Raw genomic sequence first — 17,367 nt, 5'->3', positions numbered from 1 at the left:
AACCCATTCTTTGAGTTTCATGCCACACTCTATCCTTCCATCCCATAGATGACATTTTCCAATTATCTATTACTCTAGAAAAATGTGAAAACATTGATACCTTAGTCATTGCTGCCTCTACACTCTAAGATCTGACATGAGGGTATGCTGCGTCTCTAAAATTTTGAAATCCAGCCTTTGTATGACCACAGTCTTTCATTGTTTCAGTCACTTTCATACCTGCATTCCTAATACCAATAATTTCTCAGTGATCACCAGCTGCCTTTGCTTTCACCAGAAATATATAACAACATAACCTTAACTCCCTTGCAAACCTTCCATGATACCACAAGGTAAAACTCCAATCTTGAGTTTATGCCATAATCGTCCAACCCTCCTTATCTGAGATACAGTGTAAGAACAGCCATGCTCTTATAGGTTCTTACTAAGACAGATTTCTCAAGAACAGAAGAACCAGACCATGTTTTAAGTGGGTTTGTCCTATATGGCCTTTATTATGTTGAAATAGGGCTTCCCCGGTGGTTCAGATGTTAAAGAATATGCCTCTAAGACAGGAGACTTGGGTTTGATCCCTGGGTCAGGAACATCCCCTGGAGAAGGGAATGGCTACTCACTCCAGTATTCTTGACTGTAGAATTCCACGGACAGAGGAGCCTGGTGCGCTACAGTCCATGGTGTCACAAAGAGTCTGATAGGATAGAATGACTCACTTTCACTTTCTCTCATGTTGAAGTAGGTTCTCTCTATGCCCATTTTCTGGATAGTTTTTTTTTTTTTTTTTTTTTTTTTTAATCCTAAATGGGTGTTGGATTTTGCCGATAAAAATGGAAGAAAGAAAGAAAGCAAAGCTAGTTCCCTGACATCCTCTGATGAGCCTCCCTCCCCTTTCCACTCCAGGCAACACAGTTGCCCTGGGCCCCTTCAGTATTTCAGGTGTTACTCTATGGGACTTCCCTGATGGCTCAGGTGGTAAAGCAGCTGTCTACAATGCAAGAGACCCGGGTTTGATCCCTGGGTCAGGAAGACCACCTGGAGAAGGAACTGGCAATCCACTCCAGTACTATTGCCTGGAAAATATCATGGACAGAGGAGCCTGGCAGGCTACAGTCCATGGGGTCACAAAGAGTTGGACACGACTGAGTGACTTAACTTTCCATTGGTCCTAGATTGAGACTCAATGGTCCCAATTTTAGCCAGTGGACTTACAGAAGGCAGCAGAGTGGAGAAGGGTCTCTCCGAGGATGGCAAGGCCCAGGGAAGCAACTATGGCAGGACCTGCCCTTCTGCAGAGGCTGCCGGTATTGACGTAGAATCCTTCCCCAGGGCGTGGGGTTGCATGAACAACCCATGAAGCCTAACCTTCGTTTTCTGCCATCTTTGTGGGTTGCCCTTGGGAGTAGACTGCTCCTCCTGAGTCGCTGGGCTCACCTGCCCACCGGCTGCGAGTAGGTGTGGCTGATGGGGAACTGTGCGAGGCCTCAGTGTCCCCAAGCCTCTTTAATAGAGGAAACGGTGGCAGGAGGTTATGCAAGGAGCCCCTGGCTACCTGGCCTGCTCCAGCCAAAACAGCCTCCACTGAGGGCCGGCAGCCTGCGTGGGACAGAAGCTTGACCCTAAGGGCTCGGTTCCAGAGCCGCTCTGCGGGGTTTTCTTCCTCCCTGTGTCCGTGGCCTGGCGCGGAGACCAGTCAGCCCAGCTTCTCTCGTGTTGGTGTGTCTGAAAGCTTGCTTTTGCCCTCGCCTCAGCTCAGTACCCCACGCTGTCTGGCACTCTTCTGCCACTTGGAAGGGAAGAGGCTAAATGAAGGCCATGTGCCTGGCTTGGCCAGCCCGAGACAGAAGCACCTGTCCCGGGAAAGGGGGTGGTGAAGGGGAGATGCGGGATTGTGGGGGCCAGGTTGGCTCAGAAACTTGTGGGAGAAGAGACAGAGAGTGAGCCCAGGCACAGGCTCCATGGGGAGGCATGGCCTGTGTTTGGGTGTTGGGGAGCAGCCGGCGTCTGAATTGATCTGTACATGACTTCCCTTGAGCCAGGTCCATGTGGAGAGGTAACCTGAGCAGACTCGAGGCTGCCTATCTTGGAGGGTGTCCCCCTCAGCAGTGGGTCCTGGCTTCTAGGGCTTTCCTATCAGTGCCAAGGAGCTTCCCCAACCAGCCTGGCCAGGTTTCCACAGGCCATTTGTCAGCATGCAGGAAAGGAGCTCCATGTGCGTCTGGGAGAGTGTGTGTAGACATGAATGGTTTCTTTTAGAGCAGCCTTGCAAAAGGAAAGGAGTGTTCCCTCCCTCCAAATGGGCGTGACTAAGGATCTGGGCCAATAAGAACAGTGTATTCAGCTTCCCGACTTGTGCCATCAACTCAGGATAACAGAGATGGTCGCGCCTGCTTGTAGTCCCCCATCTCACTCGCACCCCATATTTGGTTCCCTACAGCAAACTTGATCTGGCCGAATTGCTAAATAGCACAAGGAGTTCAGGTCGGTGCTCTGTGAATACCTTAGAGGGGTGGGGTGGAGTTGGGGCGGGAGGGAGGCTTAAGACGGAGGGGATATACATATACTTATGGCTGATGCACGTTGTTGTAGGGCAACCGACACAACATTGTAAAGCAATTATCCTCCAGTTAAAAATAAATTTAAAGAAAAGATATAAAGACCAAAAAAAAGAGATGATCTGGCCCATCTTGTTCCTGGAGGTTCAGTGGTGTGTTCCTCTGTCAGCTTGGGAGGAAGCCACAGACTCAGTCTCCCCAAGTCAACCTTTTGTCTTTCTCCTGGGACTTCTCAGCATTCCCAGAGGCGGCCCGTAGGGTGATTGGGATGTGTGGGGCGACCGGGCTCTTTCCCACCAGGTACATCAAGTCCAGCTCTCAGAGCATCCCTTTCGCGGCAGCCTCCGTCAGGGTTTTGCAGTTGTGCTTGTTGACACTTATTTTGTGGAGCTGACACAGCTGTGCAGAGCAAGCAAGCTGTCAGCACGGTGGTTCCAGCTCGCCCTCCCTCTGGTGTAGTGGGGCTGCCGGAAGACCCCTCCTCCCCCTCCCTCGGCCAGAAAGACTTCCTAGAATTTGTAGACATGGACACTGAGTCATCTGAAGGGGAGATGGGAGGTAGGCCGGAGGAAAGGGAGGGCCGGTGTGGCACTGCTAGACAAGTGCTGGGTTTTGCACATTGGGGGCAGGCAGAGGGAGGGTGTCCTAGGGGGAGGGGCATCCTCACCGTGCATCCTGCCCTGGCCTCGGGAGGTGGGGAGAGTCCAGGAGGGGGAGCGAGCCTTCCTCTTCCGTGTACAGAGCCAGCCGTTTATTGTTGCCCTCGTGACATTTTGGTACACTGGTTTGCTACTTGTGAGACGAAACCCAAGAGTTGTTTCAAGCCAAGCTGTTGTGGAAACTTTTTTCAATGTCAGTTTTGTATTATATTTGAAAGAATTTTTCATTTCGTTCGATTGGTGTTATCATGGTAGAGGGAATAAGATAGTATGACTCGTCATTTTTTTTTTTTCCACCAGGAAATTGGCACTGCCTCTGTCGTTGCCCCCAGCCCTGCCTCAATTCTTGCTCATCCCCAGGGTGGGCTTGCTAGGCACTGGGCAGGTCCCCTTGCTGTCAGCCTCTCCCACAGCAGCTCCCTGTACAACCAGTCGTTGTGATTCCCCTTAACAGCTGCAGAAAAGTATTTTTGCCAAGTGGACTCTTGGTGGTCTGTGCCCCTGCCTCTTTGCTAACCTCTTGGGATATTTTGTAATGTTTTCTCTGTTTTGTAACCTTTTGACTCTGCCAAAATGGTTTCTGCAGCTACCTTTGGAAATAAATGGTCATTAATTTATGTACTTAGCATCATGTATTTTAGTCTGACATGTGTCTGAGTTCAAAGATCTCTGAATGTAAAGGGACCTTCACCATGGAACTTACTGTTAAATGTTACCTTCATTTACTGTTATTAAAAGATGTATGAGAAAAAAAATAGACATCATCTTTCCATTCCACAGTGGAATCTTTATATTTCCAAGAATACATGTAGAGAAGAAAATAAAGACGAATATTTTCTATTCTTGGTATCTCTCCCACTATCTGGGAAAAAAAAAAAAAACAAACCAGGAAACTGCAAATGGTTGTTTCTCTAATTACAATGGACTCTGTGTGTGTGCCTGCTCATGTGTATACATGACTGTGTGTTTCTTTCCAGAGAACAACACAGATTAAAAGAAAGAAAAATCAATTTGCTTATTTTACTGTAAGCCAATCCTCACTCTCTGACTCCCTGAACGCCACCATTGCCTCTAACAGCTTTTACTTAAGTTTCTGCCCCATGAGTCTCTAGTTTTACGCGATATATTTTCCTTTAAATCTTGAGACAATAAAAATGTCTCAAGATTTTCCAAATTATGTGTTGCCGTACAAGCATTACAATGGAATTTAGGACTTGAAAACTTTGCTGTTTAGCAAAGTTTTAAATAAATGAAAAAAGTAACGATAAGCATTAAATTCTACATGTGTATATATTTAATATTTGTGAATTGAACATTGTACCCAACCAAAATTCAGAGATAAGGAAGGCATCTTAAATGTAACATCATATTTACACATGCTTCTGCCATTCTGAGAATTACAATATTCTTTTACTTAAGAAAACCAAACTCCCAACATGGTTCCTTGAATCTCTCATCAGAAGGGATTAGCATACAAGTTTTCTTGACCTGAAAAGTAACCTTTAGCTGACAAATGCTTGTAAGGAAATGAAAAACAGCGGTGTTTCTACTCTTATCCATCTTTTTCTGATCTCTTGTGATGTAAAAATATTTCCACCTTCAAAAAACTATTGTTTTACATCTGCATATGTTAAGGAAAGCTTTAAATAATTAAGGTGTTTTCTGAATTGAGCATACATATAAATTTAAAATTTAAGGCTAAGGAATAAAGCATTCTCTTTGAATTAAACTGACTTGCTGACATGATTCATTAAATCCTTAAAAATAATTCAAACTTCAAGAATATATACTAATGAATATTTCCTACATAGCTCGCAAATTAATTTGGAAAGTCTACAAAGAAATAGCTATCAATATAGAGATACTGATAAGGCATGCAGGTTCATGCTTTTACTCTAAAAAGTTGATTAACACTTGAAATATACATGATTGTATATATTTTGAGTATATAATTAGGAACCACACAAAGCCAATGATTTTACACAGGTAGATTTTCCATTGTTCTAAATTTACCCTTAAATTCCCCAAGACATACATTTATTGAAACAATTGTTACCAAAAGAAGCAGAGAATATAAACATTAGAGATGGCTTACTCAAAAATACTTAAGTTTCATGCAGTTTTGTTACCTTTCATTTGGCTTAATGACTCCAGCCAAATGAAGTCAGCCTCATCAATGGTTCAAAGTGTAACTGAAAAGTGTCAAGAAGTTAGAAATTCCATGAAGATACTTACTATATATTTATTCCCTTATTCCCTAAGTAATCCTTTTCCCAGGAAAAAAGACTCTTCTTTTTGCATAGATATAAATTATTCATATTTAATTTGATTAAGATATGACAATATTTATGAATCTGAAGATACTAAATTGATTCTAAAAATTAGATTTTAAAGAGATTTTTGAACTCCTTAGTTAAAAATTAAGACAATGGTGTACAGAGATGTGGGTTATATGAGTTCCCTAGATCAAGCAATTTGTATTTAAAATAAGAATAGAAGATATCTTTTTCTTTCAGTAAAAAAAGATATTTATTAGATGCTAGCTTTTTAATATGACACTAGCTAGGCATTAATATGCCCATTTTTGTAACTGAAGTGACTAAAGCTCAGGTAACTGTCCAAAAATTATATGGTTAGTAAACAGGAAAAGAACAGTTTTGAATTTAGGCTTGCTGAACTCTGAAGACTGTATTTCTTCCACTAGATTAGATTTCCTCCTACTTCTGATATTTTTCTGTGAGACTATAGGCAATTTTGAAAATATCCAGTCTATGATTTATTAAATAGCAAATACAAACTGATTTATGATTAATGCATTATAGACTAGGTGGGATAACATTTTGGGAAACCAGACTGACAATAAGCAGCAGATACTTATGGAAGTTATTGGGGATAAACTTTCTGGAAACTTCCTACTCCAATATCTGGAAAGGGCCTGAATGTTGCTGGACACAGCTAGAACCAGGTGGCTGGATGTAGTTAAAGAAAAAAGTATATATATATTCAATGACACTTGTAAATGATGGCAAACAAGACGCTTTGCAAGCGATGCCATTGTGATAGAAATGGGAACTGTGACACTAGGGTCTTGCAGTGGGAGAGGGAGATTGGGCTCAACTCCAGAAACAGCCAGCCTTCCCAGCTGTTATTTGTGATAAAGAACCCTCCTGCCAGTGAAGGCAACATAAGAGACGCAGGTTCGATCACTCAGTCAGAAAGATCCCCTGGAGGAGGACGAGTAATTCTCTCCTGGAGAATTCCATGGAAATGGGAGCGTGGTGACCTACAGTTCAAGGGGTTGCAGAGTCAGACATGACTGAAGCGTCTTAGCATGCACACACACACCAGATATAGCATGGGTAAGTGGGAATTTGCAACCAACAGCAGGATGTGGGTCATTGTATTGAAAACTGCATGGAAGCAACAGTGGTAATGGGAGATTCTGTCTAATACATCCTATCAGAAGTCTTGCTGAAGGAAGGGCTGGGTGATCCAGCATCAACTGAGGGATGATGGAAGAAATGGAACCCAGTGAGCTGTCAAATTGTGATCAGAAACGGAGGATGTGGAATTCTAACTAAGCCAGCTTACCAGGATTCTTGTTAATATGGACAATACAGAGACAAACAGTGAAGTCTTAAGATTGAAGGCCTAGTTGGGAAAGTTCAGGGCAGCCTAAGGAGAGTTTGGTCGAGGAGAGATCCTTTGTCAATGTCTTTGGGACATTTTATTCCACCTTTTCTTTCTGCTCTTCTTTGTATCCTGGCATCTCAGAAACCTGCTTTCTCCACAAGGCTGGAACTGGAGGCACCAGCAGCTCTGGGTATAGTTTTTCAAGATGAAACAAAGTCAATTTTCAACAGCCCTCCCCAACTCCCACGATTCCTACTTATAAAGCTATTTGGAAAGTAGACTAATCTGGCTTGGACCATGTGTCTATGCCTGGGAACAGAGAGCTGGGATAGGCAGTGCTTGGATCAGATGCTCATCCTTTTACCCCATCATTGTTGCTAAGAAAGTACAATAATGTAAACAACAAATAAGCCTGCTCACTTTAAAACCTTTTCGCCAGTCCTGGGGAATGGCACTGTCTTGGAAAGACAAGACAATAAATATGTACTGAGTGCTGAGGAATTGATGCTTTTGAACTGTGATGCTGGGGAAGACTCTTGAAAGTCCCTTGGACAGCAAGGAAATCAAACCAGTCAATCCTGAAGGAAATCAACCATGAATTTTCACTGGAAAGACTGATGCTGAAGCAGAAGCTCTAATACTTTGAACACCTGATGTGAAGAGCTGAGTCATTGGGAAAGACCCTGATGCTGGGAAAGATGGAAGACAAAAGGAGAAGGGGGTGGCAGAGGATGAGATGGTTAGATAGCATCACCTACTCAATGAACATACATTGAGCAAACTCCAGGAGATAGTGAAGGACAGGGGAGCCTAGCTTACTGCAGTCCATGGGATCACAAAGAATTGGACACAATTTAGTGACTGAACAACAGTAACAACAGCAAAAATAATATTTCCTCCTTTGCTTGAAAAAATTCAAATGTGTTCTAGTCATTGTAGTCAAAAAACTTTAAATTATGAAATGAAAATATTTGTAGTATGTATGACAAACTATACTAAAGAAGGTGAAGGTGAAGGTGAAGTCGCTCAGTCGTGTCCGACTCTTAGCGACCCCGTGGACTGTAGCCTACCAGGCTCCTCCGTCCAGGGGATTCTCCAGGCAAGAATACTGGAGTGGGTTACCATTTCCTTCTCCAGGGGATCTTCCCGACCCAGGGATCGAACCCAGGTCTCCCGCATTGAAGGCAGACGCTTCAACCTCTGAGCCACCAGGGAAGCCCAAGAAGGAAGCTAAATAAAAGAGAAAGTTTTTATACATACAACATCCATTAAATGTAACAATCACTATTTATTTTCACCTAGCACTCCATTTTTCCCTCATCCACATAATTACCCAAACTTCAGATAGGTGTTGACTCTTCCACAGTCAAACTGAGATCTACTTCAACCTCTAGGCCTGTGTTTGATTGTCTCAGGGAAATCCCACAGTGATTAGTGACCCAGACCTAAGTCAATCAGTGTATGGCTTGTGTCGGCCACAGGGCTCAGGAACTACCATGAACCTCAGGAATTCACGATGGGGAAATTGGAGAGTTTTTCTGGGATGACAGGAAAGAAGTCATCTGAGTTTTTATGAGAGAGAAATCAGGGGGGAAAATTGTTCTCTGCTCTGCCAGATTTCTTGATGTGCCAATATGTGAAGCCTGGTGCTGCTAGTGGCATTTTGCAACCATAAGAGAAGCTGGTCTTATGATTAAGTCCACATCCTGAGAAAGACACAGCTGGAATGAAACCAGAGCCACTTTATTAAGAGAACTGGAGTTTGTCTTGCCACTGGGCATTCAGCTATCTACACAAATATGTGTGTCCTTTAGATTTATTATTTGTGACCTTTTCTTTTATTATTTGTATTGCAAAACATCTCTAGACCTGAAGCTTTCATTACAGTATTGTTACAAACAATATAAATGGTCAACCAAAGAGAAGTGGGGAATAAGATTTAAAATATCCACTTGATGAAATATTTTGGAGACATTAAGTGTTATTATCATGAAGAATATATAGCAATTGTTGTTGTTGTTCAGTTGCTCAGTTCTGTCTGACTCTTTGAGACCCCATGTATTGCAGCACGCCAGGCTTCTTTGTCCTTCACTGTCTCCTGGAGCTTGCTGAAACTCATGTCCATTGAGTCATGTCTATATACCAATAGGCTATTTTAAAATTAAATATAGTTTGTTTATATTGTATTACCTGAACTTTTTGTTGTTATTTAGTTGATAAGTGGTGCCTTATCAGTCAGCATCTGGCAGTCATATTATGTTTCATACAGTCTGACACTAGCATGGTCAGGCATCCGAGGTCTAACATCATTGGGATGAGATATTCCAGAAAGGGTCTACCTAGAAATGCTCATGCTTTAATTTTTTAAAAATAGGCTAAATGTTTTTATGGGAATACATGTATGATGTGTTAAATGCATACTGTCTTATTGGAGCAGGGCGTATGATTGAATGTTTTCTTGTGTGACTCTGGGCCATCATTGTACATATCAATTTTATCATGTATAGTCAAGTAATTATTTGAAGAGATGCTTGCCTCAAGATGCTACCCCTTTTAAAATCTTGGGTCAGTTTGATGTGTTTACTTTTTATAATTACTTTGTGTATTTTACGGTTCCTCTAACTTGTCCCTCTCCATCTGCCTGTCAACTTTCATTTCTTGCTGATTGTTGATGGCCTGCCAATACAGTCATGGCCCCTTCTGATTTTCTGCATCTAACCTGTTTTAGATTAGAAAGTCAAATAGGCACACTTTTTAGAATTGTGTTTGAAGAAGCAATCAAGAGTTTTTAGTAAGAAATTTGTCTAACATATCAAGTTCTGGAACAGAACATTGAGTTATTTTGTTTGGATTGTACAAACACCTAAGACAGAGTCAGGAAAAACTATTACACTATTTTCTAATTACAGAATAAAGAGGTTATTTATGTGTGGAAAGAATTTTTCTGTTATATATCTTAAAATTAATGGGATTGTTTTGAACAATATTTATATTGAGTTAATTTGAATTTTGCCCTGAAGTAAGCTTGTTGCCAAGTGACATGTAGATGTTAGATCTGTGATGAGTCTTCAGCTAAAAAGCTCATTAGTCAAGATGAAAAGATTCTTCAGTTCAGTGGCGTGCACACCAGTTTCAGTGGTGTTCCTTAGCTGTTCTCAGCTAAGAATGGAGCTGGTCTGTTATCAGTACTGTTTTCATAGTGCCAGGGTTTTCTAAATGAAAGCATCCAAGTAAATGTGCTCCTTTCCTGTCACTAAAATTACACATTTTTCAGCTGAATGGGTTTTTGAAAGAAAAATGAACTATTGACTAAATGTATTTTTAAAAATCTGCAGTGCCTTGAATTGACATCTTTGGATTGAGTTTATCTAGAGTCTCAATGGATAGTATTTATTATGACATCAATTTGAAGCACCAGGAAAACCATATGGAACTGATACCTAAAATGTTTTCTTGATGCCTTAAATACAATTATTTTTATAGTTATCTTTAATGTATCTACTTTGCTTAATAGCAGCTTTTAGTCATTGTTCATCCATCAGCTAAAGCACATAATGTACTGTTTGGTGTAACAGTGTCATTACAAGCAAAATCTTTGCAATCTTAATTTGCTAACTCCAATTTTGCCATTTTTAACCAGAAATGCATACTTATAAATAGGATCATAAACATTTCACTTAGAAAAATTAAACCAGAAGCTCTTAAAATAAATGTCTCAATTGTCTTTTTCAAAAAGGATGAAACTTCGTTTTGAGAAGTCTTATAGAGCTTGAGCCTCTAAAAACAAAAAGGAAGGGAGGATTCTAGAGCTCTCTGGTTTATAAGGAAGGTATTTGCTTCATGGAAAATTTCCCTCAGACTTGGTCCATATGGATTATCCTTTAAAATGTTTTCGTCAGTTTTGCCTTTCTGCCTTCAATTGAAATAAGCCTAACCCTTGGATGTTGCTGAATTTATAGCCCTAGTAAAACAAACTCTTCTCACATTTCCTACACACAATTGGGTTTCTTAGCTGCTCGAAAGATTTGAGCTACAGTACTTTGCTTCATTATTAAAGACATATGATGCCTGTTGTACAGATTTCCCCTTGGGCAACAGAGCTGATAAAAGAATAAAGAATTTCAAGAATCTGTATATCTCGAAAATAAGTCCCAAGGTATCTTTCTTTCATTTTTTTTAAGTTGTAGGAGAGCTTGCAATATAATTTCCATTTTTATTTAGCTTTGTACTTATTGTGAAGCTGTGTGAGAATACAGCATTTGCCAGATGAAATTATTTGCCTTACGAAATAAACATATGTTCTTTTACCTTTTTGGCCGCAGTTGATGATGTTAATGAGATATTCCTAAAAATGGGAATCTGATGTCAGTCCTAATCACAATCCTGCTTACGGGTATAGTATTATTCCAAAGGGAGCAAATGTGGTTTACTCCTGAATGTTTTGCACTTTATACCAGGTCAAATTTTTGCACAGTTGGTTGTGAAGTGCTTAAGGATGACAGCTTTCATCTGTCCTAATGCCTTAATGTCAGTCCAATGGTTCTGTGATCAGAATGTCTTTGTATTAAATCTAGCCAGGCCCCTTGCAAGCAACTTTGGAACAGAGTGTGCAAGCTGCAATGAAGTACTTTGTGTTTGTATGTCAGGGGGAAAAGGCAATTTTAATCTAGATGTGCCCTCTTATACTGGGCTGTGTAGCTTCCTACAGGTGTATAAAATGGCTGAAAGAGTCCTTTTGTTAGCACAAAGGGATAGCAGCTGAAATAAAGAGGGGGAATGAACAAGGATAAGACATCTGTTAGAAATCAGTCTGGAAACAGGAGCTGGCAGTGTTCCCAAAGTGGTTTTTCAGCTTCTGTAGTTGATCATCGATGAACTTGGATCTAACTGACATAAGGGAGAAAAGCACATTCTAGAATTTAGCATTTAAGTCCTTTAACTGTCTAAGTCATAGGTGATAGAGCTATACAAAGAAAGTGTTATAGCTATACAGAGAAAGTGCTGAAAGGATGTTTCCAATAAATACAGAATTTTATTTGTGATATGGTCCCCAAATTTGCAGAAATCCCTTTGGGTCCCAGCCTTAAGCCCAGTGCATCATGAAGTGTCACATTCATAGGAAGTGTTCAGTTAAGTACTTGTTACAAGTAACAGTTTCAGCTGCTGCTTAACTTGCCCTGCCCATGTTTATGGGATGATTGACTATAGAAGATGCTTCTCTTTAAATTTTTGTCGAAATATAAGGCTGAAGTAGACTTCAAAGAGAAAGAATGTAACAGATCTTTAATTTTATAGAGGAAGAAAGTTGGGCATATAGAAGTAGAACATTTTGGTGAAAGTCACACAGGTAGAAGCCAAGGTTAAAAATTAACTTTCTTAAACCTCGATATTGTGCTCTCAACTTTTAAAATAACTGGAAGGTATGCATATTTTTGACTATGCTAAGGGATTAGAGAATAATTTTTATATATTATTCTGAAAATAATAAACACTGTTTATTGAGCATATTATTTGACAGGCACTCTTCTTTATATATATAGCCACCAGGACTTCCCTGGTGGTTCAGACAGTAAAGTGTCTGTCTACAATGTGAGAGACCTGGGTTTGAAATCCTCACAGCAATCCTATAAAGTAACATAAACTCAATTTTACAAATAATATTTCATATATAAGAAACATGTATATGTTTATTGCTATATATAAGTATATATTTGTATCTATTTTTTCTATGGGCCTATGTATGTATGTATCTCTCCAGCTATCTTCCATCCATCTGTTTTTATGTCTACAAAAAATAAGTAAAAGCAGAGCTGGTTAAGCACAGATATAGTCTGTAAGAAGACTATAGGACTATGTAAGAAGACACTATTTCTCCCCATAAAACAATACAATTAGCCAGAAGTTAAGCTTAAGCAAAGAACAATAAAAATACTAGGACTGAACAACAGTATCTCAGATTAAATATCTTTATTTTGAAAACATAAACATGTGTTCTCAGGTGACAGAGTGGTAAAAAAATCTGCTTGCCAATTCAGGAGACACAAGAGAAGCAGGTTCCATCCCTGAGTCAGGAACATTTCTGGGAGTAGGAAATGACAACCCACTCCAGTATTCTTGCCTGGAGAATCCCACGGACAGAGGAACTTGGTGGCTACAGCCCACAGGGTTGCAAGGAGTTAGACATGACTGAGCGACTAAGGATGCAGGCATGCATGACATAAGCAACCACTGCTCTGATTTTACCATCACAAGTTAGTACTTTCATGGCCTGCTAATTTATCTGGGTCAGAAATAATAAAAGTGTAAATATTTATGGCTGCTGCCATTGTGTCTACTCAGCACAGAATGATGGCTCTTCATTGCTACCCATCTTGTAAAATCCTAATCAAAATAGTATATCAATTGGGAAAAGTAAGTTATTTGATGCAGGAAGATATTTTAACTTGGTAAGACAAAAGAAAGCACTTGGATATAGTTGAGCCTGGAATGCAAGCAATATTATTAGGAATAGGGCTGGGTTAATCACGATGTGATCACTCATCTAGAGCCAGACATCCTGGAATGTTAAGTCAAGTGGGCCTTAGAAAGCATCACTATGAACAAAGCTAGTGGAGGTGATGGAATTCCAGTGGAGCTATTTCAAATCCTGAAAGATGATGCTATGAAAGTGCTGCACTCCATATGCCAGCAAATTTGAAAAACTAAGCAGTGGCCACAGGACTGGAAAAGGTCAGTTTTCATTCCAATCCCAAAGAAAGGCAATGCCAAAGAATGCTCCAACTACCACACAATTGCACTCATCTCACACGCTAGTAAAGTAATGCTCAAAATTCTCCAAGCCAGACTTCAGCAATAAGTGAACCGTGAACTTCCTGATGTTCAAGCTATATTTAGAAAAAGCAGAGGAACCAGAGATCAAATTGCCAACATCCGCTGGATCATGGAAAAAGCAAGAGAGTTCCAGAAAAACATCTATTTCTGCTTTATTGACTATGCCAAAACCTTTGACTCTGTGGATCACAAGAAACTGTGGAAAATTCTGAAAGAGATGGGAATACCAGACCACCTGACCTGCCTCTTGAGAAATCTGTATGCAGGTCAGGAAGCAACAGTTAGAACTGGACATGGAACAACAGACTGGTTTCAAATAGGAAAAGGAGTACGTCAAGGCTGTATATTGTCACCCTGCTTATTTAACTTCTATGCAGAGTACATCATGAGAAATGCTGGGTTGGAAGAAACACAAGCTGGAATCAAGATTGCCGGGGGAAATATCAATAACCTCAGATATGCAGATAACACCACCCTTATGGCAGAAAGTGAAGAGGAACTAAAAAGCCTCTTGATGAAAGTGAAAGAGGAGAGTGAAAAAGTTGGCTTAAAGCTCAACATTTAGAAAACGAAGATCATGGCATCTGGTCCCATCACTTTATGGGAAATAGATGGGGAAACAGTGGAAACAGTGTCAGACTTTATTTTGGGGGGGCTCCAAAATCACTGCAGATGGTAACTGCAGCCATGAAATGAAAAGACGGTTACTCCTTGGAAGAAAATTTATGACCAACCTAGAGAGCATATTCAAAAGCAGAGACATTACTTTGCTGACTAAGGCTATGGTTTTTCCAATAGTCATGTATGGATGTGAGAGTTGGACTGTGAAGAAGGCTGAGTGCCGAAGAATTGATGCTTTTGAACTGTGGTGTTGGACAAGACTCTTGAGAGTCCCTTGGACTGCAAGGAGATCCAACCAGTCCATTCTGAAGGAGATCAGCCCTGGGATTTCTTTGGAAGGAATGATGCTAAAGCTGAAACTCCAGTACTTTGGCCACCTCATGCGAAGAGTTGACTCATTGGAAAAGACTCTGATGCTGGGAGGGATTGGGGGCAGGAGGAGAAGGGGACGACAGAGGATGAGATGGCTGGATGGCATCACGGACTCGATGGACGTGAGCCTGAGTGAACTCTGGGAGGTCGTGATGGACAGGGAAGCCTGCCGTGCTGTGATTCATGGTGTCGCAAGAGTCGGACACGACTGAGCGACTGAACTGAACTGAAGCTAAGTGCTATGATGAGTACGCTTTAGAGCAACAATCTGCTCCTGACCTTCACAGAAATGGAAATACGATGTGTAATCTTTGTGCCTAGGTTTCTCTGCTCAACAGAGTGTTTTAAAGAGACTCATTCATTGTGTCACATGTATCAGTTTGCTTTTCATATTATTATTGTTGTTGAATACATGATCAAACCACACACTGTTTTATGTATTCCTGCTGAGAAGCACTTAAACAGTTTCCAGTTTGGGGATGCAATTGACTAAAACAGCTATAAACCTTCATGTGTGAGTTTTTGTGTATAAAAATACTTCAAAATTTTCTTTGTGGTAAATATCTACAGAAGGAATTGCTTTGACAAAGTAAGTTAATGTTTAGCTTTATAGGAAATGCCAAACATATTTCCTAGGTAGTTCTACTATTTTACTCTCTCATCAGCAATATGAGTGTTCTAGCTGCTTTACGTCCTTGCTAACATTTGGGCTGATCAATTCCTTCAATCGTTTCTAATTGATGTTGATGTGGTGTCTCACTGTAATTTAAGTTTGCATTTTTCTGATGACTAATGATAGTGAGGCTCTTTCTGTGTGCTTATTCCATTTGAATTTGTTCTTTTGTGAAGTATCTTTCAATATTTTACTAGTTTAATATTTTGTTTTTCTGTTACTGAATTGTAGGAGCTCAGATATCCTGGACTCAAATCATTTGTTGGGTATTGTTCCAGCCTTTTCATTTTCTTATGATGTGTTTTGATGAACAAGAATTTTTAACTTAAAGTCCAATGTATTGTACTTTTTCTTGTTAATGCTCATTTTGCCTTTTCTCATAATTTATCCAAGATTCCCAGAAATATTTGTCTATGTTTATTTCTAGAAATGTTATAGATTTGGACTAATGTTTTAGGTCTAGGAATATCTCAAATTAATTTTTTTATTATTGTGAGATAATGGGTATTAAAGTTAGTATTTTCCCATACTTTTATTCCATTTTTTCCAGATCACTCGCTGATAAGAATTTCCCCTATTATATTGCTTGGCTATGTGTTATGGAAAATCAGTCTCTTTCTGCATTTTCTTTTCACTTCCACTAATCTTTTTGCCTGTCATCCTACCAATGTTGCCTTTTTTTGATTACTGAAGATTCATAGCACCCAACAAACAAATAAGAACACTATTTTTGCCCTTATTTCTGCTTTCTGGTGTGCCACCTTTGGCTGTATGCTTTATCTTTCTTTAAGGACATAGAACAAAAAACATAGTTGTCATGACATTTTATACCTAGTAACCTAAAATTCCAGCTGTAGTTAGGTTGGGCTTCCTGGATAGTTCAGCAGTAAAAGAATCTGCTTGCAATGCAGGAGATTTGGAGTTGGTGGCTTAAATTCCGCGTCAGGAAGATCCCCTGGAGGAGGAAATAGCAGCCCACTCCAGTATTCTTGTCAGGAAAATCCCATGGACTGAGGAGCCTGTCCAGGCTACAGTCCAGAAGTCACAAAAGTATTGGACACGACTCAATGACAAAACAACAACTTAAACTTCCAGCTACATTGGGCATATAACCAGAGATAATTTGACCATTTACTTCATTATTGCATAATGCTGCTGCTGCTGCTGCTAAGTCGCATCAGTTGTGTCCGACTCTGTGAGACCCCATAGATGGCAGCCCACCAGGCTCCTCTGTCCCTGGGATTTACCAGGCAAGAACACTGGAGTGGGTTGCCATTTCCTTCTCCAATGCATGAAAGTGAAAAGTGAAAGTGAAGTCACTCAGTCGTGTCCAACTCTTAGCAACCCCATGGACTGTAGCCTATGAGGCTCCTCCGACAATGGTATTTCCCAGGCAGGAGTACTGGAGTGGGGTGCCATTGCCTTCTCCTATTTGGGGTGCCATTGCCTTCTCCACTATTGCATAATAGGTAACTTCAAAGATCTTCTGAGGTAGAGAGATTCAAACTTTTTCATATTCCACTTTGATTTAGTCAGTTAGTTTACACTTTAACCCACTTGAGTTCAGTTCAGTTCAGTTGCTCAGTTGGGTCCAACTCTGCGACCCCATGGACTGCAGCACACCAGGATTTATTGTCCATCACCAGCTCCCAGAGCCTATTCAAACTAATGTCCATTGTGTCAGTGATGCCATTCGACCATCTCATCCTCTGCCGTCCCCTTCTCCTCCCGCTTTCAATCTTTCCCAAGCATTGGAGTCTTTTCTAATGACTCAGTACTTCACATCAGGTGGCCAAAGTATTGGAGTTCCAGCCTCAGCATCAGTCCTTCCAATGAGTATTCAGTACTGATTTCCTTTAGGAATGACTGGTTGGATCTCCTTACAGTCCAAAGTACTCTCAAGGATCTTCTCCAACACCACAGTTCAAAAGCATCCATTCTTCGGTGCTCAGCTTTCCTTTCAGTCCAACTCTCACATCCATACATGACTACTGGAAAAATCATAGCTTTGACTAGACGGACCTTTGTT

The sequence above is a fragment of the Budorcas taxicolor genome, chromosome 1 (genome assembly GCF_023091745.1).
Source record: "Budorcas taxicolor isolate Tak-1 chromosome 1, Takin1.1, whole genome shotgun sequence".
Lineage (NCBI taxonomy): Eukaryota > Metazoa > Chordata > Mammalia > Artiodactyla > Bovidae > Budorcas > Budorcas taxicolor.
Note: the sequence above shows the minus strand (reverse complement) of the source record.